This window comes from Micropterus dolomieu, linkage group LG06 (genome assembly GCF_021292245.1).
Source record: "Micropterus dolomieu isolate WLL.071019.BEF.003 ecotype Adirondacks linkage group LG06, ASM2129224v1, whole genome shotgun sequence".
NCBI classification, from domain to species: Eukaryota; Metazoa; Chordata; class Actinopteri; order Centrarchiformes; family Centrarchidae; genus Micropterus; species Micropterus dolomieu.
The window spans coordinates 17,934,101-17,961,638 of NC_060155.1; the positions used below are offsets into that span (position 1 = coordinate 17,934,101).

General features: G+C 43.6%; 1 protein-coding gene across 2 annotated transcripts in view; it reads left to right on the plus strand.

Annotated features, from left to right (window-relative positions):
• The first annotated feature begins 21,948 nt into the window (after positions 1-21,948).
• The window catches only part of LOC123972691 (leucine-rich repeat and immunoglobulin-like domain-containing nogo receptor-interacting protein 3), a 59,087-nt gene continuing 53,497 nt past the window's right edge, over positions 21,949-27,538 (plus strand). Inside the window, exons 1-2 of one of the 2 annotated variants that reach the window (XM_046052280.1) lie at positions 21,949-22,109; positions 23,959-24,057. The gene's annotated coding sequence lies outside the window, so the exon portion shown is untranslated. The remainder of the gene's footprint in view (positions 22,110-23,958; positions 24,058-27,538) is intronic. The other variant, XM_046052281.1, reaches the window with a different exon arrangement.

Here is a 27,538-nt window from a genome sequence, read left to right on the forward strand (position 1 = left end):
AAAGGTTGACGGTTCAATCCCGGCTCCCCCAGGCTGCAAGTCAAAGTGTCCTTGGGCAAGATTCTGAACCCCGAATTGCCCCTGGTGGCTGTTCTGCCAGTGTATGAAAGTGTGTGAATGGTGAATGCAGATGTAGTGTAAAAGCGCTTTGAGTGGTCGAAAAGACTAGAAAGGCGCTATACAAGTACAGAGCATTTACATTTACATTTCAAGTTGATTGTGATTTATAAAGGGAACAAGCTTACAAGGGTGCATATGCACGGTTTTATAAGTCTGAATATTTTTTTTTGGCGAAAGCCAATTTGTCTTTTGGACGCACACTTTTAGCGAGGTTTCTGGGCACATTTTTATAATTGAGACCCCTGTTCTGCATCCCCCACAGGTCTTTACAGCCCCCTACTGCCATACAGGTGGAGTTTAAAACAAGAATGAAAAATAACACTAGTCTGTTTCATTGTTGTTTACAACAAGTCACGGGCTATTTCTTTTAACTCATTGCCATCGTTGTTAAGTGCGTGGACTGTAGTGTAACCTAAATACATGTTTAAACACAGGAGGAAATGCATTTGGTTTACTCTCTTTTCAAACAGGGGACTAAGAGGAGAGCGCACGGGTGCCGGGTGCAGAAGGAAGGTCCAGACTGTAAAACCGGATGAAAGTGTGAGGAGTGACCCAGCCAGCTGCCTCACACAAATCCTGGAGCGAAGCTCCTACGAGGAGGGCCCTAGAGGCCAACATGCCTCGAGTAGAGTGCGCCCTTATGGCCATAGGTGAAGGTAACCCGCACACCTGATAGGCCAGGGAAATAGTCTGAACAATCCAGTTGCTGATCGTGTGTTTAGAAGCGGGGAGCCCAGCCTTGGGGGACCCAAAACACACCAGCAACTGGTCTGCTTTCCTCCACCGGGACGATACTCAGTGCTCTGACCAGGCAGAGCAGATGAAGCCTCCCGTCCTCCGCCGTCACATGAGGTGGGGGATGAAACGCCTGCAGCACCGTAGACCCTGCCAACCTGGACGGAACCTTAGGGACATAGCCCGGACAGGGGTGCAGGATGGCTCTGACCCTCCCCGGGGCAAACTACAGGCATTGAGGAGAAACCGAAAGTGCCTGGAGATCCCCCACCCTCCTCAGAGAGGTGATAGCGAGGAGAAGGCCATCTTAAGGGTCAGGGGCTTGGCCTCAGTCGACTCCAGGGGTTCGAAGGGGGCCTCAGGCAGCGCTTCGAGAACCACTGCCAGGTCCCAAGTGGGAACCCTGGAACAAGTCACAGGTGTCATCCTCCGGGCTCCACGGAGGAAGCGCACGACAAGTGGAAGCCTCCCCAGAGGCCCATCCTTCAGAGGGGCGTGGAACGCTGCCATGGCAGCCACATACACCTTGAGTGTGGATGGGGAAAAGGCCAGCAGAGAAACGGTCCTGGAGGAACACCAGTACCATAGTCACCGGGCAGATAACTGGGTCCACCGCCCGTTCTCTACACCAGGTGGCATTTAAACACATTCCACTTCAGGCCGTACATCCTTCTTGTGGACGGGGCTCTGGAGCTGAGCAGCGTCTCAACTGCTCCTGTCGTCAGGCCCACCTCTAGGAACTGCGCCCCCTCAGGGGCCAGACCCATAGCTGCCACAGGACGGGGCGCGGGTGAAAGGACCGGTCCTCCGCCTGGGACAGCAGGTCTCTCCTCAGAGGGACCTCCCAGGGCGGGCCCTCTAGGATGTCCGAGAACCACACTCGGCCAAAAACGGGGCTACTAACAGTAGGCTGACACCGTCCTGACGGACCCCCTCCAGAACCCCGGGGGCAGAGCAACTGGGGGAAGAGCATACAGACCGCAAGGACCACTGGGACCACAGGAGGATCTGATGCGCCAGCTTGCATAATGGGGACGAGCGCAGACCCTTCTGGTGATTCAAATAGGCCACCACTGCCATATTGGTGGTCCTGACAAGGACGTGGCAACCGCGGAGGGTGGGCAGAAAACTCCTCAGAGCTCTCAGCCTCTTGCAAAGCGGCCGTCCATGACCGCGCCCCATCCCGTGAGTGAGTGAGTCGAATAATTGTTCGGCGACATGACGCTCCCAACACGGGACCTTGGGACAGGAACCAAGATTTCCTCCATACTGAATGGGAACGAAGGTACCTGCTCGTAACCCGTATCAGACGGAGTGGATTTCCCCTCGGGGAGAATCCCTTGGATTTCAACCCCCACTGCAGGGCTTTCATGTGCAGCAGGCCAGAAGGTATTGCACTGGACGCTGCTGCCAGGAGACCCAACACCTTCTGAAAGTGTTTTACAGTGATGGTGCGGCCTAACTGCACTCTGGTCACTGTGGACAAAATAGACCCGACGCGTGCAGGCGACAGATGGGCCCGCATAGTCGTCGAGTCCCACACCACCCCTAGGAACGTAGTCCGTTGGGCGGGCGTCAGCACGCTCTTCTTCGCGTTGAGCCGCAGCCCCAAACGCTGAAGGTGGGCGAGGACGACATCTCAATGCCGAACTGCTAACTCCCGAGACTGAGCCAAGATGAGCTAGTCGTCGATGTAGTTCAGTATGCGGACGCCTTGGAGCCTCATCAGGGCCAGAGCTTCATCCATGCATTTGGTGAACTTGCGAGGAGAGAGTGCTAGGCTGAACGGAAGAACCCGATACTGGGACGCCGCGCCCCCGAAGGCGAACCTCAGGAACTTCCTGTGAGAGGGACGGATGGAGATGTGGAAATATGCGTCTCGCAGATCTATCGTGACAAACCAATCCTCGGATTGGATGTGACTGATGATGGCGGGGATGGTGAGCATCCTGAACCTGAATCTCCTCAGAGATTGGTTCAGGGACCGCAGATCCAAATCGGACGCAACCCATCCGTCCTTCTTGGGAACTATGAAGTACCGGCTGTAGAACCCGGACTCCCTGACTGGCAGGGAAATAAGCTCTCGTTTTCCAGCAGAGAGCGAACTTCTTGTTCCAACACCTGGCTCTGCCCCGCGTGCACCGCAATCCAGACCACCCCGTTGAACGTTTGCCCACGGGGAAATGTTTGCAAGGCTCCGCCATGCTTCTACAAAATCCGCCAAGGGAACCAGCCCCTCGGGGCTGGTAGCCGGTGTTATGCATAGGTCCCCGGTGGCACCCTTAAGCGGAGGACCGCCAGGGAAAACTCGCCGGCGACCCACGGTCTGTGAGCCCGATCGTTTTCCAGCTGCAACCCCTCGAGGCGGGCAGACTGGTGAGAGCTCGCTGGCGGCTAGCGTGTCCCGAGCGCAAAGACGGTGGGAAAAACAGCGCCTATTGCCTGAGCCGCCACGACCTCAGTCAGCCTCTCGGGGGGCTGTTGGCAAGAGCGCCACCTCGTGTCCCAGGTTTGTTGAGGGGGACTACGGGAAGTGACGCTTCGCTTCTGGCTCTGGCGGTAGGAGCTAGATGAGGGCTGAGCTCGTCTCTCTTCAGCCATCGCCGTCCTGGAGCCAGACCGGACCTCCAGAGGGACCTCCCCCTAGGTCACAGTCTTGAGAAGATCGGCCATGGTGTGCAGGCTTGCACCAGCTCGACCCGCTGCTATGTAGGCCTTGCCCACCAAAGCGGATGTAGTCCGACACGGCTTGGTGGGGAGCGCCAGCGTCTGAAGGAATGAAGCGAGGGTGGGAGAAAGATAGCTCGTGAGTGCTTCCTCCACCCGAGGCATCGTTCCATAGCCGTGCTGCTTAGTTTCTGTCACGCTACTGTAGTCCAGCAGAGGGGACACAGTCAGCCGTGCAGAGCAGCTTTTTTTTTTTTTGGGTCTGTTCCATGATTTACACAACTCATTGTGTAAATCAGGAAAGAATGTCAAGGATCGACGCGGAGGTTGTGCTCGGGCTGCAGAAAAGCTCATTGAGGTTACTGCCGGCCCGCGGCTCCTGCCCCGCCTCTCATAACTGGGCGCGGACTGATGACGTCCGCCCCGGCTCCTGGAAGTCATCCTCCATGATGCTAAGCACGTCTAGCTCCTCAGAATCAGACTGTGCAAGCCTCTCCAGACTCATACCTCGGGTGGGAGAAGCCGAGAAACGGGCTCCCAAACGGAGAAGAGAGGAGGCGGAGTCAGCAGACAAGGAACGGGAAAAAGCCTCGGCAGTCCTGATGCCCTCGGAGATGTCGCGCTGGGAGCCCCATGACCAAAGCCGCCGCAGCCGCCTCAGCAACCGGCGGGCCCGAGCCACGGAGCGCATCCGGCCGTCTTTGGAAAAGAGAGCCGCACGGGACCTCAGCACCCTCAGGGGCAGGGCCTCGCACTGGCCGCAAGCAACCCCCTCGAGAGCTGTCTGGGCATGCGGCATCCCCAGACAGGAAACACACAGGGCATGTGTGTCCCAAGCCGTTATGTAGCGCGGGCATGGGAAAACACACTGCCTGAACTGCTCACCAGCTATCTCCTCTGCCAGACTTCCTTCCAGGTAAGAAAACTTCCTCTCGTGGTTGCTTTTTGAGTAGTCTCGAACATGCCAGAGTGCCTGCTGAATAGAAAAAGCTAATGTGTCCGGTGTGCCAGCATGCTTATATACAGTTACGCCATCACACGCTACCGTTCTAGCAACGCTAATAGGATTGGAGTAGTTTCAATCATGATTTCAGCCCTGCCACACCCAGAGGCGTTCTTATAGTGTCGTCACCGATGCAGTTCGAGTTCCCTCGAAGGGGAACTATTGTTACTGAGAGTTTAAATCAAGAACAAAAAATAACCAGGCATGCATTTGAAACATTTGTTACTGAGAGTTTAAATCAAGAACGAAAGATAACCACGCATGCATTTGAAACTTTTGTTACTCATTTTGTTACTAAGAAAGTTTAATTGTCTGCTATAAGACAATTTAGCCACAGTTAAGAGAAAGCATACATAAATCCACACTGAATCTCAGTACACCATCCTGTCTCTACATCACAATCTCGCAACTAGATGTTACTGCATGTAAGAGGCAGAGGTTCACACAACCGCAATATAGTACAGCCCATCAGCTTTAAAGGCCGTCCCTCAGACATCCCATGAGGCATAGCACGACGGGAGCTTTGTTAAAAATTACTGGAAAACCTCCTATTTGTATGAAATACAAAAGATGCTTTGTAGTTTACGTTTTCTTAAATGTTTCTGGTTAGAATAGAATGTTTTTTGCCGGTAATTGACATTCCTATGACAGTTCACTATTGAAACCATGAGTGAAGGGACTGTTTTATTTGATGGGGCTGGTGACCGGACAAAGCACTGACAAGCTACTGCTACAACTCTTATGACTGATTGTTCAGCTGGTCTGTTAAAGCACAATCATTACACTAATAGCAAATAACATGCTGTGGACAAACTCTTGGTAACTCAAAGAATCTATTGGGTTAGAACTGTTGTGTCGAGCTAGACTTGTTGCTGTAGCCCCTATGGCAGGTGATGTTAAATGAAAATCCCCAGAAAACAGCACTTATCACGTCAAACTCTCAACTAATAGTGCTTAAGGTGTTTCGTTGAACTAGATGTGTGATTGCACCGCTGTGGCCCCATGGTGGGTGATGTCAAAAGATAAACCTCAGAAAACACTTCAACTCTCACACAAATAACAATTTACCTCCGAGGCAGCAAGATTCTCTGCATTATATGCTAAAAATCTAGCAAGGCATAAGGATTATAATACGCTATACTTTAATGAATTTATTAGTATATAGATAACATCATGAATTTCATAGGGTTCTGTTTGTGATCTGCATATGTAACTGTAATATCACAAACTTCATAGGGTTCTTAAATGTTTGTGATATGCATATGTAACTGTAATATCACAAACTTCATAGGGTTCTTAAATGTTTGTGATATGCATAAGGATTATAATACATTATACTTTAATTAATTTAGTTGTATATAGGTAACTGTAATGTCATGAATTTCATAGGGTTCCTAAGGGCCTGTTTTGCCCACCCCCCCCCCCCCCCCCCCCCCCCCCCCCCCCCCCCCCCCCCCCCCCCCCCCCCCCCCCCCTCCTATCCGCGTCACCTGCCCCTCCCAATTTAAGCACGTTCACGAGAGCGCGTGGGGGGGGGGTTCGCTGGAGCGCGCAAAGCTGGCCTTTACTTACTACTCACATGTCAACAGACAGTATTCTTGTTACTTCAAATTAATTGAGCCGTCTTTCTTTCATTTCATCTCTAGCCAGTGTATACAGATCATCTCCAGGCTCCCTCACGTCTTTGGAGACATTATGCAGAACAGAAACAGGAAAGCAATGACAATAAATATGTGTATAAACAGTTGTGCCTTGCATTTATAAATATACAAACTAAATTCAACATATATTAAAAAAAAACTAAAATTATCTGCCAGTAGCTTTTCATCCAGTAAGAGAATATCTCTTATAACAGAGGACAGAGGGCGACTGTTCAACAATCGCTCCATTGTCTTCTCAGTATGATTATATTCATAAATACAATTGAACACCAGGCACAATAGATGCAGTGCACACCTGGGTCCCCACACACAGTATCACACAGCATAATGGAACCTACTGTGAAAAGTGTGTGACAGTTGATTGTAATGTCTTCTCTGACTACATTTTGGCAGCTCATTACAGGGCTGTTGTCTACCACCAAACAGTCCAGTATAGCTGAGGCTGAATTTGCAGGTATTTGATCAAACCCAAAGTAAAAAATTTAATATTTCACCTGATGATGGAGCTGGATGAAAAGTCAAGATATCACCAAAGTTAAAACAATTCCTCCAGATGGAGACAAGAATGTCTGAACCAAATTGCCGTAAATGGGAACCTCATGGTCCACTACAGGAAAAGTCAAGGGATCATTAGTCTTCATCCTCTTGGGACAAAAAAATGTCTGTACCAAATTTTACAGAAATCCATTCAATACTTTTTGAGATATTTCAATCTGAACTAAAGAGGTGGAACGACAGACATTGCCATCTTTGGAGCTATGCCACTAGAATGGCTAAAAATCAAAGCATGATGTGCTTCTAGCTGTGTCCTACCTCTCACTCAGCGTGAGCTGGGACATGTGCTCCATGTATGTATAGGATATATTATAGGATACTGTATCAATTGTTGTGGCACATCCTCAGCGGTACTTTTGTTTTGATCCAAGCACAGAAAGAAAACTTTCTGTAATGAAATGCTTAGTTAGATATCCACAATTTGCCCATGACCCATATGCTCCAGAGTGACTATGTGATGGAATTTGTTGCTTCGTGGGGTGGATGCTTCTGCCTTCTGTTTATTATCGCCACATTTTTGATAACAATATTAAATCTGCAGGTGATGCTGAGAGGTAGGCAATCAGACACAACCCCACCTCCCAACCTGCCTACACATACTCTATGCACACCAACGTTAATGAGGTAAGAATTGAAACAGAAGTTGAAATGGACACTAGATTCTTTCTCCTCTGGCTCCACATGTGTCCTACTATTATTATTATTTTATTTTTTTTTATGTTGCAGCTGGTAAAGGTGGGGCTCATAGTAATTACTTTAAACTGCTTGATAGCTTGTGATATCCAGGGAGCAATTAATCCAATCTTAATATAGGTAGGTCGGTAGGTAGGTAGGTAGGTTTATTGTCACAATATAACAAGTTACAGAGTGAAATTGTGTTTTGTAACTCCATTCTGCTACAAAGCAGACAATATACATTAATACATCAATCATAAAAAATGGTAAACAGAAATAAACTATCATCACTGGAGCAGTGCTGAGGATGAATTTGAGCTTAAGAGTCTGATAGCTTGGGGGGAAATGCTGCTCTGTAGTCTGCTGGTGTGGAAGCAGAAACTTTTTATCTCTTCCCAGAAGGCAGCACGGTGAACAGGCTGTGGCTAGGTGGGTACTGTACTTTAGTATCCTTTGGGCTCTGTGTAGGCACCTCACCTCAACTATATCACTGATGCTCGGGAGATGGGTACCAATGATCTTCTGAGCAGTTTTAATCACCTGCTGCAGATCCCTCCGGTCCTGGGCCGTGCACATACCATGCCAGTTTGTGATGTTTCCAGTCAGGATGGTTTCTATTGCTCCTCTATAAAAGCTGACAAGAACTTGAATCTGGAGGAGGAGGAGGTGTGTCTGACAATCCGAATAGACTGGCGTCTGTTGTAAGGAAGTCCAATATCCAATTGCGATTAAGTATTTTGTATTAAGTATTAAGTATTCCCTTTACACAGCGGGGTAGGTGCGTGTGTTCAATCGCACAGACTTCACTCGGTTAAAAACTTGAAATGACGTTACAAGTCGCGGTGGATATTTTACAAGCACAGACAAGGTAACGTAAAGCAACATTGAACACAGGGTGCAGTTGTTGGTTTCGGCTGTTTGAGTTGTTTGATAGGCTGCGTCATTAACAAGCAAGCGGCTCACCTGCTGCCGTGATAACGGATCGCGGGTGGAAAAATATGGAAAAAATATGACAGCTAAGTCGGCTGAAGCCTCCCTCCACTGCATGTTTGGGTGGGTGATTTGCAGGCTGATCAACATGCCCCTCCTGTGACATGGTTTGACTGTAGGGCCTATGTGTATTCAGAGCCAGTGAGCAAGGGACTTTCAAACTAATAAGAATAAAATAAAAACTGTATTAACGTGCGATAAAATAATTGTCGGCGTTAATTAATTAATGCGTTAACGCGTTAAGTGCCCAGCCCTAATTATTACATTTTGCATTAATGAAACTGTAAAGTAACTTGTAACTCAGGTTATCGAATAAATGTAGTTGAGTTCAAAAGTACAATATATCCTTCTGAATTGTGGTGGAGTTCAAGTATAAAGTAGCAGAAAGTGGAAATACTGCAATAAAATGCAAATACCTCAAGTACAGTACTTTTGGAAATTTGTCTTTTACTTCTCCAAACAAAAATACAACCATGACACCACAATTATCACACATTTAAAAATACAACCCAGCTGAGTTAATGGACTTTGTTGCTTTCTACTTCTGCATAGCAGACAGCAATCTGCTGCACTCCTCTCTGCAGTGGCCTCAAGTGATTTTTAGATTTGATAGTGAAGTTTTAATTATTGCATAATAAAATGCTGGATCTGCTAGCGGACTCCATTTTCAAGCAGTAATTTCCTTATTTCAGTGAGAGGGCCCTCAGGGCCCCACAGGACTCCTGACCATTATAGTCGACATGAAAATCAAGAAGCAGCCGAGATTCCATTTTTTTAGTCTGAAACTAAAAGACCCTCAAAAACTCTTGCTGTGTTAGAGGCATGATTGTGGACTAATCTCACACACAGGATATTTGTCATATTTGTCATGTTTTTGATGATATACCTCTGTATTGGTATACATTGTGGCAATGTTTTGTTGACTGTTGGGAATGTTATGACCAAACAAATACAGGCATTCATTGAACTGTCTAACTAGTTAAGGAAAGCTGCACCACCTTACAGTAGCCCTTTTCAGTGGCCTGTTATATACAACAGTAGCACAGAGAGTGCAGGGGCAGAAGGGTTGTTTAGTTGAATATGTCAGGGTAGGTTCACACCTAAAGGTCCGGTTCCTGAATCGACCCAATGCGAGGATGATACCTTGTTCCATTTTTCCATCTGTTCCGGTTTGTGTTCACAAAGGCAAAACTCAAAGGGTCCTGAAATTGTAAACCAAAGCCATGTGGTGGAAATGTTGTTTGATTATTGGTCATAAAGATGGTGTGTAAAAGGCAACAAAATTCCTCTTAGGTATCGTACATCATGGAGCACCGTCAGGTTCATGTTGGTGTTGGTCTATAGCCCATATCAGCAGACTTTAGAGGGTTATACACATGAATGTCTCATAAAACAGCGGGTATTAAATAGTTATAATAATGACTAATGGAGGCATTTCGAGGAAGAAACTTCATCAGACAGTGATATCACAGATCATACCATGACTTGTTTGCATTGGTCATACAAAGTGGACCAGCGAAGGAAGTGGGCCACAACTGCAAAAATGCAAAAAAGTTGGCCAATGCAAATGGCTAGTAAAGGCCTATCATAAAGCAGCTTGTGTTTACAGAATCAATATGTACATCCTCATGAAAGGATGTTACTTTTCTTCATTTAGCTGACGCTTTTATCCAAAGCAACAATTGCTATATATGTCAGAGGTCGCACGCCTCTGGAGCAACTAGGGGTTAAGTGTCTTGCTCAGGGACACATTGGTGAATGTGTCACAGTGGGAAATCGAACCCAGGTCTCTCACACTTATCCACTGCTCCATCACATATATATGTATATCCTCATGAAAGGAAATCCTCATTAATGCATATAAATATGCATTAACACACATGCTACATAAAAAAGCTAAGTATATCAAAAGCCTTTCATCAACAATAAATAGCCTATCACTTATTGTAATAATTAGTCTATAAATATTATATGTTGTACGTATTTGTTGTAGTAGCTCTGTCAAATTTTGTTTGTGATTTCTCTAGTCTCTATATTCATACTAAAAATAAAGATCAAGCGAGCCCCTCTGCTTCACGGGAGGTTCCTGTCCTCCCTGAGCTCGCCTTAGGACACCTGCGTTACCATTTGACACGTCTTCTGTTCTTGACTGTTGCAGTACTTTGTCTTTCTTTTCATTTCCACCTTACTGTGTTCATGGTATGTAGCTACCAAACATCAAGGCAAAATGGCAAACAGCGAAAACCTACTTGGTAATAAAACATATTCTGATAACTATGAAATTTTATAAATAACATCAATAACACATTAAATAGTAATAATAATCAAATAATAATAATACTGTTGTAAATGGCACATACAATAATAGCTTTCTGTGATTGGTTAGAATGGATTTTACACCAGAAATGAGCTGCTCCAGAGTTTGTTTCAGAGCAGTTCAAGACCAGAGATCTGGGCCTGTATTCATAAAAAATATTAATGCAAAGAGTAGCTCCTAGTGACAAAATTCTAAGAAAATTCTTAGAAATGTGGGCGTTTACTCTTAAAATTAAAGAATCCTTGTAAAGAAAAAAGTAATTCAGAAAGCATCTTAACCCTTAAAAGAGGTCTTAAGGTCAAAATTGTTAGGAGCACAGACGAGGACTTTTAAGAGGCTTAAGAGTTTCTTTAGTAGAGGAGAAAATGGCAGAATGACGAAGAGGGAGAAGAAATATGTTGCAGACAATGGATGACAGTGAGTTAATCAGATGCTATGGATTAGATCGTGCAGGGATCATGTTTGTGACTGATCTTATTAGAGACGCACTAACATCTCTGACACAGCGCAGGAATGCCATAGCGCCAGAAATGAAAGTAATCACTACATTACGATATTTGGCAACTGGGAAAATGCAACAATGCAGCAGTGATGATTTGGGTCTGTCACAACCTTCTGTAAGCAGAGTGATCACACAAACAATTACAGCACTTTCAGAACCTCTTATTGTGTCGCAGTTCATTTCGTTTCCACTGGACATTCCCACCTTGCAGGCTTAAAAAACTGCATTTATGAATATAGCAGTCTTCACTGGTGCGCACAAGCAGGGGGAATGAACCGTTAATAGTTTGGGCTATACGCTCCGACGTCTGCTTCTTGCCCCGTGCTGTGACACCCGGCCTGAATTTTCCTTTTAGAATGGCCTTGTTGTTCATCCACTAACTGGGCTAACAGAAAACACTGTTCCTCTGTCCAGTTGGGCTTTCTTGCCCTTCTTGGTTTTGATTCCATGTTTGATACATTCAAACCACCACTTAAATAGACATGCCAGCAATCAGTGTAATTGGAAAGAGTGGAACAATTTTTATTATTCTAAGCCAATCAAATACCTTATAGGAAATGAACAGCATGATCAATAAAAAACAGGATTTATATACACATATATAATGTGTGTGTGTGTGTGTGTGTGTGAGAACGGTCAAATAGGAAATATTACGCATGTAATTTCTAAAGTGAAGGCTTAGAATAGAACCTATACTTAAAATCACTCTTTTTTTCCTTCTTGGACAACCAACCAATCACAGTCTTCAAAAGATTGTGTCTTACATAGCAACGGGGTCAACCCCGCCTCCTCACTAAGATGAAAGTTTTTGTCTTTTCCTTGCTCAGAGTTGCTCTCAGATCAGTCCCTGATCGCTCTTAAGCTAAGACTCCTACGTAAAGGTTTTTAAGCTAAATTAAGAGTTTTCTGAGAGGATTCTTAGAATCTTTATGAATACAGGCCCTGTTGTTTTGTGTGCTGTGTATTGATAAATCCATGGCGCTGTCCATGGTTCTGAAGTAGATTTGTAATCATGACGTCAGTTTCGTCTTGGATCTATACTATTATAGCTAAACTATAAAGCTAAAGTGGGAGATGGGAGGATGTATTTTTTCCACAGAAGACATGTAACTGCTTCAATTTCAGTTTCCTGGTATTGTCCATGCTCGCTCATTGTCACACTGCCATGGCTTGCTGGGAAACACAGAACAGAGCCATTGTTAATGTTAATACAACACCTCTGTGTTATGTATGCTGTGAAAAAGGTCTTCTTGCTCTACATTTATGACGTAATTCTGCCTGAAATGGCGTGTTGATTCTTTGCTGACAAGCTTTACAAGGAAGGTTCCAAGGACAGACATGTATTGGAATTGCAACCAAAAGAAAATAACACGTATAACCACAAATCTGTAAAGATTTCGACATTGTGCATCCATAGAAATATGTGTAAAATCACAGTTTCAGTGAGTAGCTCCTTCGGTGTTGCTGTGATCTCTTTCTCATTTCAGACTCTGCTTAGGGCAAACAATCAGTGATCAGGTTTGCTGGTCTAGAAGAATAAAGACAGGTGGGGTAACTGGTATTTAGGCCATCCAAGGCCCAGTTGAGCCCTGTGTGAGGGTGAAACAGATGTAAATGAGCTTTTAAGCTGTAGCTAGTGAAACAGCATTCTCTAGAGCTACCTCATTTATCCCCCTCATCCTCTCCTAAGCTGGGGATCCAGACAGGCTCGTGCCTGAGTTTTTGGAAGCGAGGGAGTCATTTGACCCAGATGCCCTGATCTTCTGTCCATCATGCCTCTGTTTCAGGCCTGAAATATGCTCATCTCCCAGAAGCTATGCCTGTCACTGTCTGGGCTCCCGTCAGGAATTTTCTGACAAAGAGCCTTGTGGTCTGGTCTGGCACGATAACAAAAACATCTCTTCCCTATTAGGCTGCGAGCTCTTCTCCCCTTGTGGCAGTAAAAAATAACATCATGCGTGGATTATTAAATACAGATTTTTTTGATATGTGAAAAAGTCGTTAGCATTTGTAATTGCGCTGTCACACCTTATATTGTGTGTTAAATCTATGTGTGTGAAGCAAGTGGCTGTTGGATTATAGTTGCCATGGTTTCTTCTGTTTTGATCTTTCTTATATAATGTATTGGTGGCTGGTTGCTGTGAAAAAATGAACACACACACACACACGCTCACAGTTTGTGTCAGTAAATGTTACTAACCACCCCCACATCCTTGTCCTTCCTCGAAGAGAGCAGCCTGAGGACAAACAACAGCTCCTCTCACATCATCTCGTGCTCTCTTATATTCATCACACCCTCTCTCTCTATCTTTTTCTCCTTATCACCCTCCCGTTCCCTCTCTCTCACCCCTTCCCCTGCCTCCTGTGCCCTTCTTTCAGTTTTATTGTCACTGTTCTGTCTCCTCCTCTGCCCCACTTCTTCGTCAATCCACTTTATCTCTCTCCAGTCATGGCTGTATTGATTTTAGCAAGGCCTCTCCTGTCATATCTCCATATCTCTTAATTCCCACACTCACTCCATCTCTCTCCCTCCACCTTGCAGGATTGTTTCCATTTTCACACACAAACACAATCTCTTCCTTCCGCCCTCTCTTTCATTTATCTCCAGCTATCATTCTGTCAGGCACACACTCTGTATTTGCCTTCCAGATATGATTATTCTTTATCTCTTTTTCTACTTTGCTATCAATCTCCTCTAAAATATCCCACTCCCCCTTATCTCTGTCCCACTCACTTTAAAAAAAAAATTTTGGCATTCTTTTTCATCTCCCTTCTCCTCACCTCTCTTTTCATGTCCGGGCTTTTGTGACTTTCCGTTGGACTTCACACACACTGACTCTGGCTGCCTGCTGTGCCTTCTGAGCGAGGCAATGTGTGTTTGTAGTGCCTTCAGGGCGCTGCGTAGCTGCAGTGTGTTTGTAGGGCAAAACGCTGATAATGTCCCTTTTCTCTCTGATGGTATCACAGAGAAAAACACATTGTATTTGTATGCATCTGTGCCATGCTGAAGATTTACATCCAGCTGAGAGAGTTTTTTACTGCTCGTCACTGCTGGTTGGTAAGGCTCAACTGTTGCTGTGGAGGTAAAGGGAGAGAAACACCTCACAGTGACCGTGTGTAAATCCACATTCCTGCCTGTACTGAAGGTCTGCATAAGTCCTTGTGTCAAGGCTGAAACATGCTTCTGTCAAGATACAATTATTTCACAGGGACACAGGAAACAGATTGTTGGATAACACACGCTTGCAGAGGAGCTGACAAACAGATGTGATTGGTTGAGCAGGGAAGGGTAGCAGGTAGCACTGAGGTTAGGATAACAATCAAAAGCTCTCAGTTTTTTTGCGATTTGTTGCTATTATATCCTTTGCATTTCTTCATTTTATCCTGTAATAATAATTATAATAAACTTGCAATAACATGCAAAAAGGATCCCACACAATAATCGATACAGGGATGTTGCACTCACATGGTATACATCTTAGACCAAGCAACAGGGACAGGGATAGCACATTTCATATGGAAGATTTTACTGGACTTTAATATTTGTAACCCACAGGAAACAATCCACAAATGTGTACTATGATACGCAAATATTTCACTATCTACAAATCTGTATTTTTACATTTGTGATGTGTAAAATCTTATCCACAAAAATACAGAGTGACTCCTACACACAAAACAGTTTTTGCACATTTGCGGATCATTTCCTGTCAATTTTCAGGTCACGTTACATTTGTGACAAATACAGTGATAAAGTATTCAATAGTAAACTATATACACATGTACAAGAAAATTTAGCAGAAGCAGAAGTTGTTGTCTCCTACAGATTACCCTGGGTACTGCAATGGATATTCTTACAACTCATGAGAGGCAATGTTGCTCCCGCCACCTGCTGGTGTAGTGAATAAACTGCTTTCACATTTACAGATCTCTGTTTACAGATCTCTGTGGTACAAAATTCCACAAATGCGTAAAAAGGAAGTCACAAATGTAACGTGACCAGAAAATTGACAGGAAATAATCCGCAAATGTGCAAAATCTATTTTTTGTGTAAAAATAGATCCACAAATGCGTAAATAACACTTTGTATGTGAAATTAAAATATATGTGTACAGAGTAAAATGTACATATATACAAATTGCACTGTATTTTTGTGGATATGATTTTACACAACACAAATGTAAAAATACATGTTTTGGGTAGTGAGATATTTGTGTATATTTTTTTTTACAGATCTCCGCATTACACATTGGATAAAATTCCACAAATGTGTAAAAAGGAAGTTACAAATGTAACATGACTGACAAATTGACAGAAAGCAATCTGCAAATGTGCAAAAACTGTTCTGTGCGTAGAAGTGACTCTGTATTTTTGAGGATATGATTTTACACATCACAAATGTAAAAATACAGATTTGTAGATAGTGAAATATTTGTGCATCATAGTACACATTTGTGGATTGTTTTCTGTGGGTTACAAATATTAAAGTCTAATAAAAACTTCCATAATTTCATACATAAAATATGGCTTGTGTGCTTTTTATGTATTTGTATGTGCTTAACACAAAACTGCAGAAAAATAGAAAATAGGATGTCAGAAATTTGAATTCAGTGACAGCTGAGCAAATGACCAAAGCGAGTAAACATTAATTCTATTTAATTCTATTCTATTTATATAGCGCCAAATCAACAGTTATCTCATAGTGCTAAGTGGAGATTATTTTGTCTGCCTGACTGGACATGATGTCACATTTGTTCATTAATCTGAGATGTATTATTGGCAGTCCTTAGTATAAGTCAGACCTGGATGTATGCACTCATCCAGTTGGTTGTAACACTTGATGGGTGATACAATTTCTTCCTGACACACACCTGAACCTGTTTGTCCAGGCGCTAATTGGTTCTTAAAACATTATGCCATTCTTCCTTTAATAGAGAATAACTTCACTGGGAGCAGATGACGGTGTTGGGAGGGCAGTGGGAAATATGAATCACAGTTACAGTTTGTTTGGACTCAGCACCTGGACGAGATAGATGTGCATGTGTTTTTCACACTTGTTTGGAGCAGAACAGTTGTCTGCACATCGTGCTCACAAATGTATTTCTGACTCGCAGACACAGAAACATGTTTCAGGCTTCAGGCTGTTTGAACATGGAGTCATGAACCTGTTCAGTAGCACACAACTGTAACATTTCTTTTTGTGGAAATTGAAGTACCAGTGCTGTGGACATAAATTGCACTGAGGAAAGTTAATGATGTTTTCCTGAGGGACACTGCCTGTCGCTATTGTTGAATTGCACATTTTTTGTTCCATTGTGAGAATCTGAGGGCATCATAGGACATTTTTTAAAACTTTTTTGGTAGAATTCTGGTACATATTTAAAATGTTGAGTATAGTGCAATAGACAAATTGCTTCATGTAATTTCAAGCAGCCACCATTTTTGTATACCTATGTTCAGTGTACACTGGACATTATGTATAATATTGTCTTCAGGCCAATCTAACCCAACATGAAAATACCCCGAGCGAAAAGTGAGAGATTAGTGCCATCTGCTCACGTTTGAGGCATTTGCATGGAAGGTTAGTCCATCAGAAACGTCATTTCTGAAGCATGCTTCCCTTGTCTTGCCCGGTCGTTTTTATCACCTTTTAGGCATCTACTCCCTCACCCAACTTCTGTTGTCTTCTTCCCAGTCCCTCCCTCTCCTCCCACTTTCAACCCGGGTCACGTCCAAGTTTGCTCCCCGTTTCCTTCCCACTTGCCTTCCTTCTTTCCCTTTTATCTCACGTTTTCCTCATTCACAACACATTATACCTTTTTGATATCCACCATGTGTCTATCGTCCATCTTCCCGTATCTGCCACTTCCAGTCTCCCATTGCTGTTCTTATCCTTCAATTTCACTGTTACTTTTCTACCTCTCATCCCCCATCTAACCCTTCCCTCCACATCCTCTTCCTGCTCGCCACCCTGCTCACGTCCAAGTCTGTTTCCACTGATAAGACTCTCAGTAACACCTACACGCTCACACCCACACACACACACACACACACACACACACACACACACACACACACACACAAGCAGAGGAAAAGATAATGATGTTGCATTGCCAACATAGTTAGCATCACAGCTAACTGCTATTCCTCTCTTCCCTAATATCATTGCTAATAAATGTGTCATCAGTAATCTTTCTCTCTGAACCAAATAGGAGCAGTGAGTAGAGGAGAAAGAAAAGGAAGGGGAGAGGGAGAAGGTGTGTGACAGAGGACAAAAACTTCTTTGTGGGGGAAATCCATTTTGTTTGGGTCTGCAGTGAAAGCGATTATTATTACTTGACATGTCATGGCCGGCTCAGGTAGATGGCGCGGTGAATAAGTCGCTCGTTTTGAGAGCATATGCTAAGCTACTGGGCAGTCAGTTTATTATTGTCAGACACAGATAAAATGTTTCTGTCTGACCCAAGCAAACAGAGCCCTTTCTCAATAAAGTACTGATAAACACTCTTAGTTAATACTAAATGTATCCGACTTTATTGTAGGTATACTTGAGGAGAGTACATGCTTAAACATTTTGTTAAAAAAATTAATTCATATGTATTATATATAAGCAAGTCAAATCAGTCCTAAATGAAGTCTTCAGTACAGAGGAGATCAGAAAATTCTAATCTAAACTCTAGAAAATAGCAAATCTTGTTAATACAATGACTGTGTTCGTACAGTGAATGTGCTCTGAATGACATTTCTGATATATACTCCATCCAGTCTTCAAAGATGTTAAAAAATGAGATAATTACTGCAGATATTGGTTATATATACAACTAGTGTAAGCTTTTTACAAATTACTGGCGTGTTCATGAGTTTCAGTGTCACCAGTTGTAACTATGTTCTGCGGATGTTTATGACTAAACACAAATGCATTTGAATTTTGTGTATTTGAGCTTCAGTTGAATTTTGGAACATTATATGTATACATTTTTAACATATAACAGCTTTATATTTTGGAGTTCCAGAGTGCCACATCCTCAGTGTAGAGTTACTTGATGGGAAATAGCTCAGGTCATATGAGAAGTGTGTGGTATTTTTGTGAGTGTGACCACACGGTCAGAGATGTAATTCCACTTGGCTCTTGACTGTCTGCTGCCAGTCGAACATGCAGAGAAGTTGCCAAACACAACAGTAATGAACAAGGCTGTGATTAGTTTCTTGACACAGCTGCTGTTAGGGAGTTTCTAGGCTAGAACAAGAAAGACATCCATAATGTATGCATGTTTAAATCAGATTTCATTGCTGAGGAGTTGCTCCTATAATGGAATTGATTTGCATATCTTGAAGAACTTACACGACATTGGTGACAAGGAAAGGTAAGTGTGAGCATGAATCAATCCCACTACTGAAATAAAATCCTGTTGGTTTGATGATAATGAAAAATAGACTCAGTAGTTCCATTTATCACACATACTGCATGTTCTTGTGTTTGGCTCAGTTATGAATAAATGAGATTCTTGATGCAACTATTCAGCAGTTTTTAAACCAGTCCTGTTTAATTCCATCCATGCCATCTGATACATTTATGTCTGACCCACGTCCCACATACACTCACAACTCAAATGTCATCGTATTCTGTCCTAAATGTCAGTGCAAATGAAAGTGCTCCCAAAAGTGGAGCTTCGAGAAAGCAGACTGTCACTTGGCTGCTGCGTGTGACCCACGCTGGTATCAAATTCTTACATTTGCGGCCATAATCTTCCCGTTCTACAGCCACTGTGAAGACATCTTGTGTATGCAGTCACTGTACACCCACAAGGATATCTTTGCCATCGTTCAAGGCAGAACCATGAAACAAATACCAGAACTGAGTGGAGCTGAGCGGTGGAAATGATTTCATGACGCTGAGGCAGAAGGTGTGGTTACAGGAAAGTGGGATTTCTGCAGCCAACCACTCACCTTTGATCCAGAACAATTTGTGTGAATAAACAAATGTAATAGTTCGGTCAAAGTAATTATAATAGCGGATGCATTTTTAAATTAATGAATGCGGTTTACCTTGGAAGTTAGACTAATGTATTTATTTGTTCTCTGGTACTCCATTTAATAATTAATCATTTTAATAATTCTTCATAAAGTACACAGCAGTGGAAAACACCACCTGCTCCTCTGGTGTCTGATGGCATACCATCAATAATGTCAAAATAAATCTGGAACATAAACAAAATCACAGGATGTCATCCATTTTTCTGTTTAGGTGCACATAAAAACGTAAATAACCCCTACTTTCTTAAAACAGATCTGCAGGGGAGAAAAATCAATGTTTTCCTTTGAAACTTTTGAATCTTGAACAGAGGCGTGGGGATCCACAAGCAAGTCTGCTAGCTATGCACCACTCATTGAAAGCACAGTGGTTTCACTGTCATCAGATACGAGCAAACCTAATCCGACTGGATCAAAACAGTCACTGCTGCAGTGGATTTATCAGTAGATAAAACACCTCTAATTAACAGGAATGTGATTGTGCAACCCTGAGTTGTTTCAGTGCACCATTTGTCTGTTTTCAATGTAAGGCCGTTAGGTAAAACTGATCATAGTGGTAAAATAGGACACACTAACGTCACTTGGTAATTCATGCTGCTCATGGACCAAAGTGTCATGTGGTGATGGCGCAATGGATAAGACTATAAACAATTGGGTCCTTAATGGACAAAAACAATTCCTACTCTTTGATTTGTCTGTAGCAGTATTAGATGGAATTTCAAATTCATTAATTACCTTACAGTTAACGCTCCTTTACTTTTAACAAGCTGACCTACTCTGGGAGGTCCTGCCAGGATGGTTGGATGCGGTTAGTGGACAGACTAGTCCCAGATGTGTTAGCTTGGCACTGGAGCTGGAGTTGTGGAGTTGCAGCTAACCTCTGCCAATAGAGTACCAATACATCTTCTGTTAATTCCAGCGTTGTCTTATTTACATGTTGTGCCTCCTGAGCTTAAATGCTAATGCTTAAACCACTGGCAGGCCTATTTAGAGTCAGCTGGGTATTATTTAGAGTTGGAGGGTATGTGAACCGTTCACTGGGGCTAACATTGAGCTAGCTGTTGATGGTCAGTAAATACAGTTCAAACTGTAGGCTGGCTGCTTGTCATATCTTGTCATATCTCTACATGTGTTAAATACAGAAAATTCGACATGTGAGTGTGGAGGTTTTAGAGTTGTTTAAAGACGCCGGTCAGATTGGCTCAGAGGTTGGAATGGTAGGTGTTCGCTGGATTTGGCCTCCACCCGGCATCATGACGTGCCCGACCCCTGGCCTCAGGGTAGCAGGCCAGACTTCTCCTTTCCTGCAATGAGCTGTTAACTGACCTCAGGGGCAGCCAGACAGGCTAGAAGAGTGTGTTTCTCTCTGTGTGTTTCTGCGCGTGTGTGTGCGTTTGAACCTCAGCACCCTGTGATCTGATTTACCCAGACAAGTCAACAGGACCTAACAATAAAAATATCTATTTTCTCTCTCTCTCTCTCTCTCGCTCTCTCTCTCTCTCTCTCTCTCTCTCACTCTCATTGGCTCCCTCTCTCTCTGCATGCTACAGGCGAAATAGAGGGAGGTGATTAAACAGAACAAACCACTGGAAGAATGACATTCCCAAAGAGTAATTTTAGGAACCTAAATCCCCTTTTGTATATTATACTCATAATGGAACAGTTTGGTATTTCCAGAATCCTCAAAGACTTTTCTAACGATCGGGATGAAAGAATAATCCATCCCCTGCATAAAAGATTTTTAACCTGTTTCCCAAAATGCAACTCCATTTCCAAATTTTTATCCAGATGAACAGAAGATTGTTTTAGGATTTTAGAAATACCAACAAAACTTCTGCTTTCTCTGCTGCCTTTCAAGTTTTTTGCCATGCTAGATGTGTGACTCCAGGGAGCGTGTCGGACACTCCCATCAGCCTCAGCTTTACTCTGCAATTTGCAAATCTCAGAATGCTAACACGCTAAACTGAAATGGTAAATGTTATACCTGGGATATATCAGCATGTTAGCATTGTCATTACGAGCATTTTAGCATGCTGATGCTCAAACCACAGGTGTCTCAAAACAGCCTCAACAAGCCGTTAGCATGGCTGTAGACGCTTAGTCTTGTTCAAAGAAAATTCACTTATGCCTGTCTCTGTTCATCCACCTCCTAAATATCTGCTCTCAGCCTCTTCGTTTTTCTTCCTGCCTGGCTGTTTAGAGAGACTCCCTAAGCCATACACCCTGCAGCACACTGAATTGTGAATCCAAACAGCTGGAGCAGCAGCAGATAGACAGTGACTGAGAAAAGGGAGGGAGGGGGAGAGCTAAAGAGTGAGAGAGCAGCGGGAGAGAGAGAGAGAGATGAAAAGCATGCCAAGCGAGAGAGCGCTCATACTGAAGGAGGCAGAGGCAACAGCTACAGCAACAGTACGCTCCTTCCCCAGCCTCCCTCTCTTTTTTCATAATCCAACATCCACGCCGGGGGAGATGGAGGGTGTCCTGACCCACTGAGCAGCGCTGTCTCAAGGAGAGGAAAATCTCACATGAGACCCCCTCCTGCGAATGCCTGGATACATTTTTTGGGAAAATAACCAACAAGGACTGAACGGAGGTGTGTGTGTACACACGAGCCTGTCGGCGGGAGGGAGGGAGGGAGAAGGAGAGAAAAGAGGGGGATGAGTGGCAGATTTGGTACAGCTGCTGATGCCAGGGTCTGAGAGTGAAACAGACTGAGGGGGACCTGAGGAGTGGAGGGCGGGCACGTGTGGAGCAGTGTCTGCAACTTGTGGGCCAAGAAGAGAGGAAAAAAGATTTACATTTGCATACAGCTGGACAGATGTGGAGGCATCAGCGACCACACTTCAGTCCTGGGTATGTCCAATTACACCACACACACTCCTACACACCAGCCTGTAAATATTATCCTCAATGGTTGCTGTGTTTTTACCAATAGAGCACAGGAACACTTGAAACGCAACAGTGCATGATCTTCAGGGTTGATGGCTACCCACCCTGACAACTCTCCCTACTTGCCCTAAGATAGTTGCAGCAAATGAAAGAGGACGAGGAGGAGAGATCATGTGTTTGTGTGTGTGTGTAGCTGGTCATGCCTTCGTACCATCTACTTCTTGTTATAGATTTAATGAATAACACTAGAGGCATTTCATAATGGGTTTCGTAAGCTGTCAGAGCGATGCATGTAAATAAACCCTCACTGCTGGAATGGTGTCATGTTTCACGTCAAATTCAACAATCACATCACACTCATGTCAGCACTTGTTTCTGTGGCTTCAGCATTTGGTCATTAACTTTGTACACGAGTTATGTGTTCTACACAGTGTGCAGTCATAAATTGTGCGCAATAAAAAATCAGAAAGGAAAGCTTGTGTGGCTGCTGAAAAAAAGCTGAAGTCAGGAGTTGTTTCTGCATTATGGTCCGAGACACGTATAGCCCTGCTTACCCAGGCTACACTGCCATGTGTGGTAACATGACATGTGGCCATGTGTTATGTCACATTGTGGCAGAGTTTGCATGGCTTATAACAGCAGGTTCACACGAGGTGTTATCGGCCAACCACTAATCTTTCTCTCCGTCTAACCACCGTCTCTCTCTTCCTCTTTTTCCACCTTCTTCCTTCTTTCTCCATTTCCAATTATTGGCTGTCACCTCTCTCCCTTTCCTTCTGATCCTATCTCCTGTTTCGTTCTCTTGCTAAGCAATTACCTTTACCTGACTCTGACCCTCCGGACAGCACGGCTGGCTAGTTTCCTGTCTGCTTTTTCAACAGTCAAAGTGAGGGATGGGTGGGGATTTTATAGCCATTTATGTATGGCCACCTGAACCTGAGTAAAGAGTGACCTCAGTGAAGCCTGAACACAGCAGCTACTTTGTAGTTTTGCCACTCTCATAGATCCAGAAAAGATATGTAAATAGCTGCTGGGACTCAGTGTACAGAAGAAATATGTCTCTAATCATGCAATCAGCTCATTATTTCCTGCTTCTCATTAACTTGTTTGGGTTTATAACTTTATTGCTGTTCGCAGTCTCGTCATCCTGAAAACAAAACAAACAAAAAAAAACCTCACCCAGACAGAGCTGGCGGGCAGATCGCTCCCAGCGTATGTGCAAACTTGTGGTTGGCGGCTGAAAAAGGAAAGAATTGCCAGAAAGCTGAAACCCCCCCCAATCAAAACCTTTCTACCCCGCTGACTTCTTGCACTCCTTTATATATCCAAACCCGGGTCTTTCTTGCTTTCTCTGTTTCTTTTTCTCACTCTTCTTTCTTTAAACCTAACTGGTAATGATCCCACCTTACAACTCCTACAGAAACACACACATTTACATAAAAACAGGCACACACTCCCATCACTAGTTTAACAATTTTGGCGGAGCAGTGTGAGAGCTACCTGAAGCATAAGTATCACTGTCCTTTCTGTCGCCAAACCTAAAATAGTGTAAAGACACACAGATAGAGTCTGAGACTAGAGTAAGACATTGTATGATAACTGAGGAGAAGGAAAAGAGGAAGAGGATATTAAAGAACAGAAAGACGAAGATGGCCATACAACAATATTGAGGTATTGTAATGGAATAAGGCGACAAGCCAAAGCGATAGACAGGACTGAAAGATTTCGTAGGGTGACAGAAAAAAGGAAGAATGTGTGTGAAACTGGTTGGCCTGGATGTAGACAGGTGCTGATTGCTGATGTCTTTTTCCAGAGAGTGGACACAGCAGTAAGGTGATAGTTTTCAGCCACCCTCGGGGAAAGAAGGTGAAGAAAGGGACAGCGAGAGGGAAGACACAGATCGCCACTGAAAGTAGGGGGTATTTGATTTATTTATAAAAGCCTTCTGCTGCATCTCTTCAGAGGAACATTTCAGTTTGTTTTGACGCATCATTTCTATTGGTTATTATAACATTGTTCTCACCAAAGTAATATTTCAGATCTAAGAACACGGCTACAATTAAGTCGGAAGGTTGTGAGATACAGGAACAGTCAGATGATCGGACAGATTAAGCTAACAGTAGTCAGCTTCATTTAGAGGTAACATGAAAGTCAACACATTCAGTTACCATTTATTGCAACAGTACACATATCAGTTTGGTAGTGTGGCTCAAGTGATTCTCTGAAACAAATCTGAGGAAACCTGGTACAGACTGTCCCAGGGATAAACAACATTTTTTGAAGATGAGCAATCAAGCTGCTCTAATCAATGTTTTTATATTAAAGGTTCAGTGTAAGTTTTAGTGGCTTCTAGTGGTGAAGGTTGCGAATTGCAACCAGTGGTTCACAGTGCATTCATATGCTCCTCGATGGTCCCATTTCTCAAGTCGTTCTTCCAACTTCAACTTATGTTCAAGTGCTCTTAAGTCAGAATGGGGAATCAACATGGACGCTACTACAAAGGTGTGTTGGATTAGCATTATCAGAGCATATAAACAACACGCAGGCACCGTTATAAACATATTACAAATTACATGTTTGCAAAATATGTATGTGCAATACACGATTTTGCCCAAATCAAAGTTCTGTGTGTGACTTTATGTCCCATGTTCACTATTGCTCTTTTTCCAATAAAGATTTAAGGAGGAAAAAATTCCAACTCAACAGGAATGCCTCATTCCCCCCTCCCTTTCCAAGCGTGCAGGAGAGGCTACGGTGTCCGACACATTCTGTTGGCGCTTGTGTTAAAGAGGTGGTATTATGCTTTTTGGCTTTTTCCCTCTCCTTTACTGAGTTATATATCTTTTTTGTGCATGTAACAGGTTTGCAAAGTGAAAATGCCCAATGTCCAGCCCAAAGGGAGTTCCCATCTCCCACAGAAAGCTCTGCTCTGAACCGCTTGAAAACAGCTCGTTTGTAGTCCAGCCCTTCACTTCCTTTACTTGTGACGTCACAATGAAAACGCGTCATAAAGCTTGCCAAGCGGCTAGCGGGGGTCAGGCACGCCCTCAAACCAAGCTAGTCTGAGCGGAGCCCCTTTGGCTCGACTCGCCTTCGTTTGTTTTTCCATTGTAGAAATGTTGCACCTGTACCTGCTTCCAGGTACTTTTTTTCATATCACCTCACCTCCGTCGAGGTTCCAAGCGAGCTGAGGGATACTAAAATGTAACGTGAAAACACGACAGACTGCTGATTGGTCTGAGAGAATATTCACTATTCACTACATCATCATTGCATGCACCAGAGGCCAGCAACAGAAAGTTTTATATTTTACAGTTTTCGTATGGAATTTCATCACTAAATCCACTTCTGAGAAGTTTTGAGGTGAGAAATCAGCTGTGTAGATTTCGAATATTGACAGTTTTACATGAAGTGATGGCGGAACAAGAATATGCTTGAATATTGTCGGAGTTGATGAGCTCAGCAAGTGGCTGCGGGGGAAGCCTGTGCCAACCCGCGGGAGGAGCGTGTGAGGTCGGCCAGCCGCCGGCTCACAGAGCCCTCTGCTCCCGCCGTCACACAGACCGCTGCAGCAACAACGGCAGAGGAAAACACAGCTGGAAGGTTTTCATACCGCTTATCTGTCTTTACATTATGAGTAATGTTGAAACGTTTTAACTTAAAAAAGAGAAAGCTGTGTGGATCGCTGGTGTGTCGCATTGAACATTACGTCGTGGCAGTTGTATGTGGCATCGCTGTAACGAGAAGCTACGCACTATCTCTGGGTACTACCTGCAATGGAAAACGGAGCAGGGCCGAGTAGAGTCAAGTCTATCGATCTGCGCTTTGGTAGCATTTTTCGGCAAGGCAGCATAGATCGTCAGAACACCAGCAACAGTTCAACGTTTAGTCCTGATGGTAAGATGTAGAACAATGATGTTGTGTGGTTGTGGACTTGTGAGTAACTTATATCATCTGCTAGGTTACGGTTGCAGTCTGAAGCGGCTTTGATTTGGATCACACTACCTTGTTTCTTACGACCCGCCCTTCTCTGCTTCTGATTGGCTAGTAGTCCTTACCTGGGAACTGCGCATGTGCAAAATAAATAATAATAAAAAATATGGTGTTATTTGAAAATTAAACCATGTAAACCTGTTCTGGTATAACGCCTAATTAAGATTCTGAACCTGAAAATGAGTATAATACCACCTCTTTAAATAATACATGTGGTCCTCCATTTGCCCAAATCTCTTGTCTTTTCTTTCTTTCTTCTAATAAACCAGGTGACTACTACTATTAGTACTACTAGTTCTACTACTACTTCTGCTTGTTTTTCGTACGTATTTAACATAGTGACAAAAAGCGCTCTATAGTTTGTCTGTTTGGGATACTGTAGAAACATCCATTCTAAGGTAATATAAATGTAACGGTTCATTATCTAAGGTCAATATCTTCCTAAATATTACACACCAAACCTTTATGAAATGTGTCACTCAAAGTAACAAAACCACCCAGATTTATTACCCAACTCCACAGTTTCTCTCAGCTGCAGAGCATTTTAGGGTCTTCCAGTTAATTGTTCTGGCCTGTAACTTTACCGTTTTGGTTCAGTTTCACAGCCCTTATTAACCTTGTTTCTGCAGGCAGCTGTTTTTCAGTGAAAAAGCTCTGATAAACTGACATTACATGCAAATTGCAGACAGACAAAGTTAGCAACATGCTGGTGAACACAGTGGAGCGTTTACCAGCTACAGAGCCAGGTATTTCATTCAGGAGTTGGTGGATAACAGAGCTAAAATAGTGATGTATAGTAAAGTGAATATTGGACTTACATTCATCAGGTGGACTTCAACAGAATGCTAACTGTTTGCTAACCATATTGACTTTATAAGTTAGTCAGTACTGTTTACAGCTTGTTGCGCTGCCACCAAACAGAAAACAGAAACATTTCACATACAGCGAAATGCTAAAACAGGAGCAGGCAGTAGTGTAGCAGTAAGACTGCAAAGCTTTGCGTTGTTCCATGTTTATACAGATGTATTCAGAAATTAAATTGGTGAGTGCCGTTTTATTATAACCAAAAGGCACGACAGTCAATGCTATGACAATGAGATACAGGCTGTATGAAAGCAGAATTTCCCTTTAAGGCTTAAAACCCTCCGCGGAGTGAGGAGTTCAGGAGACATGGGAGTTGGTGAAACACAGAAGGTTAAGGCTTCAGGGAGAAACATGTGAGACGAGAGAAGGAGCTATGATGGGCTGCGTAGTGAAAGGATTTGATTGGGAAGGTGACCGACTGTATGTGGGTGTTTCGAAGGAGCTTTTGATCTCAGTGTGTGCACGAGTGTGTGAGAGAGAGAGGATGATGGTTGACCTTGAGAAATGCACCATGGGCCTTAAGGATGTCCTGCATG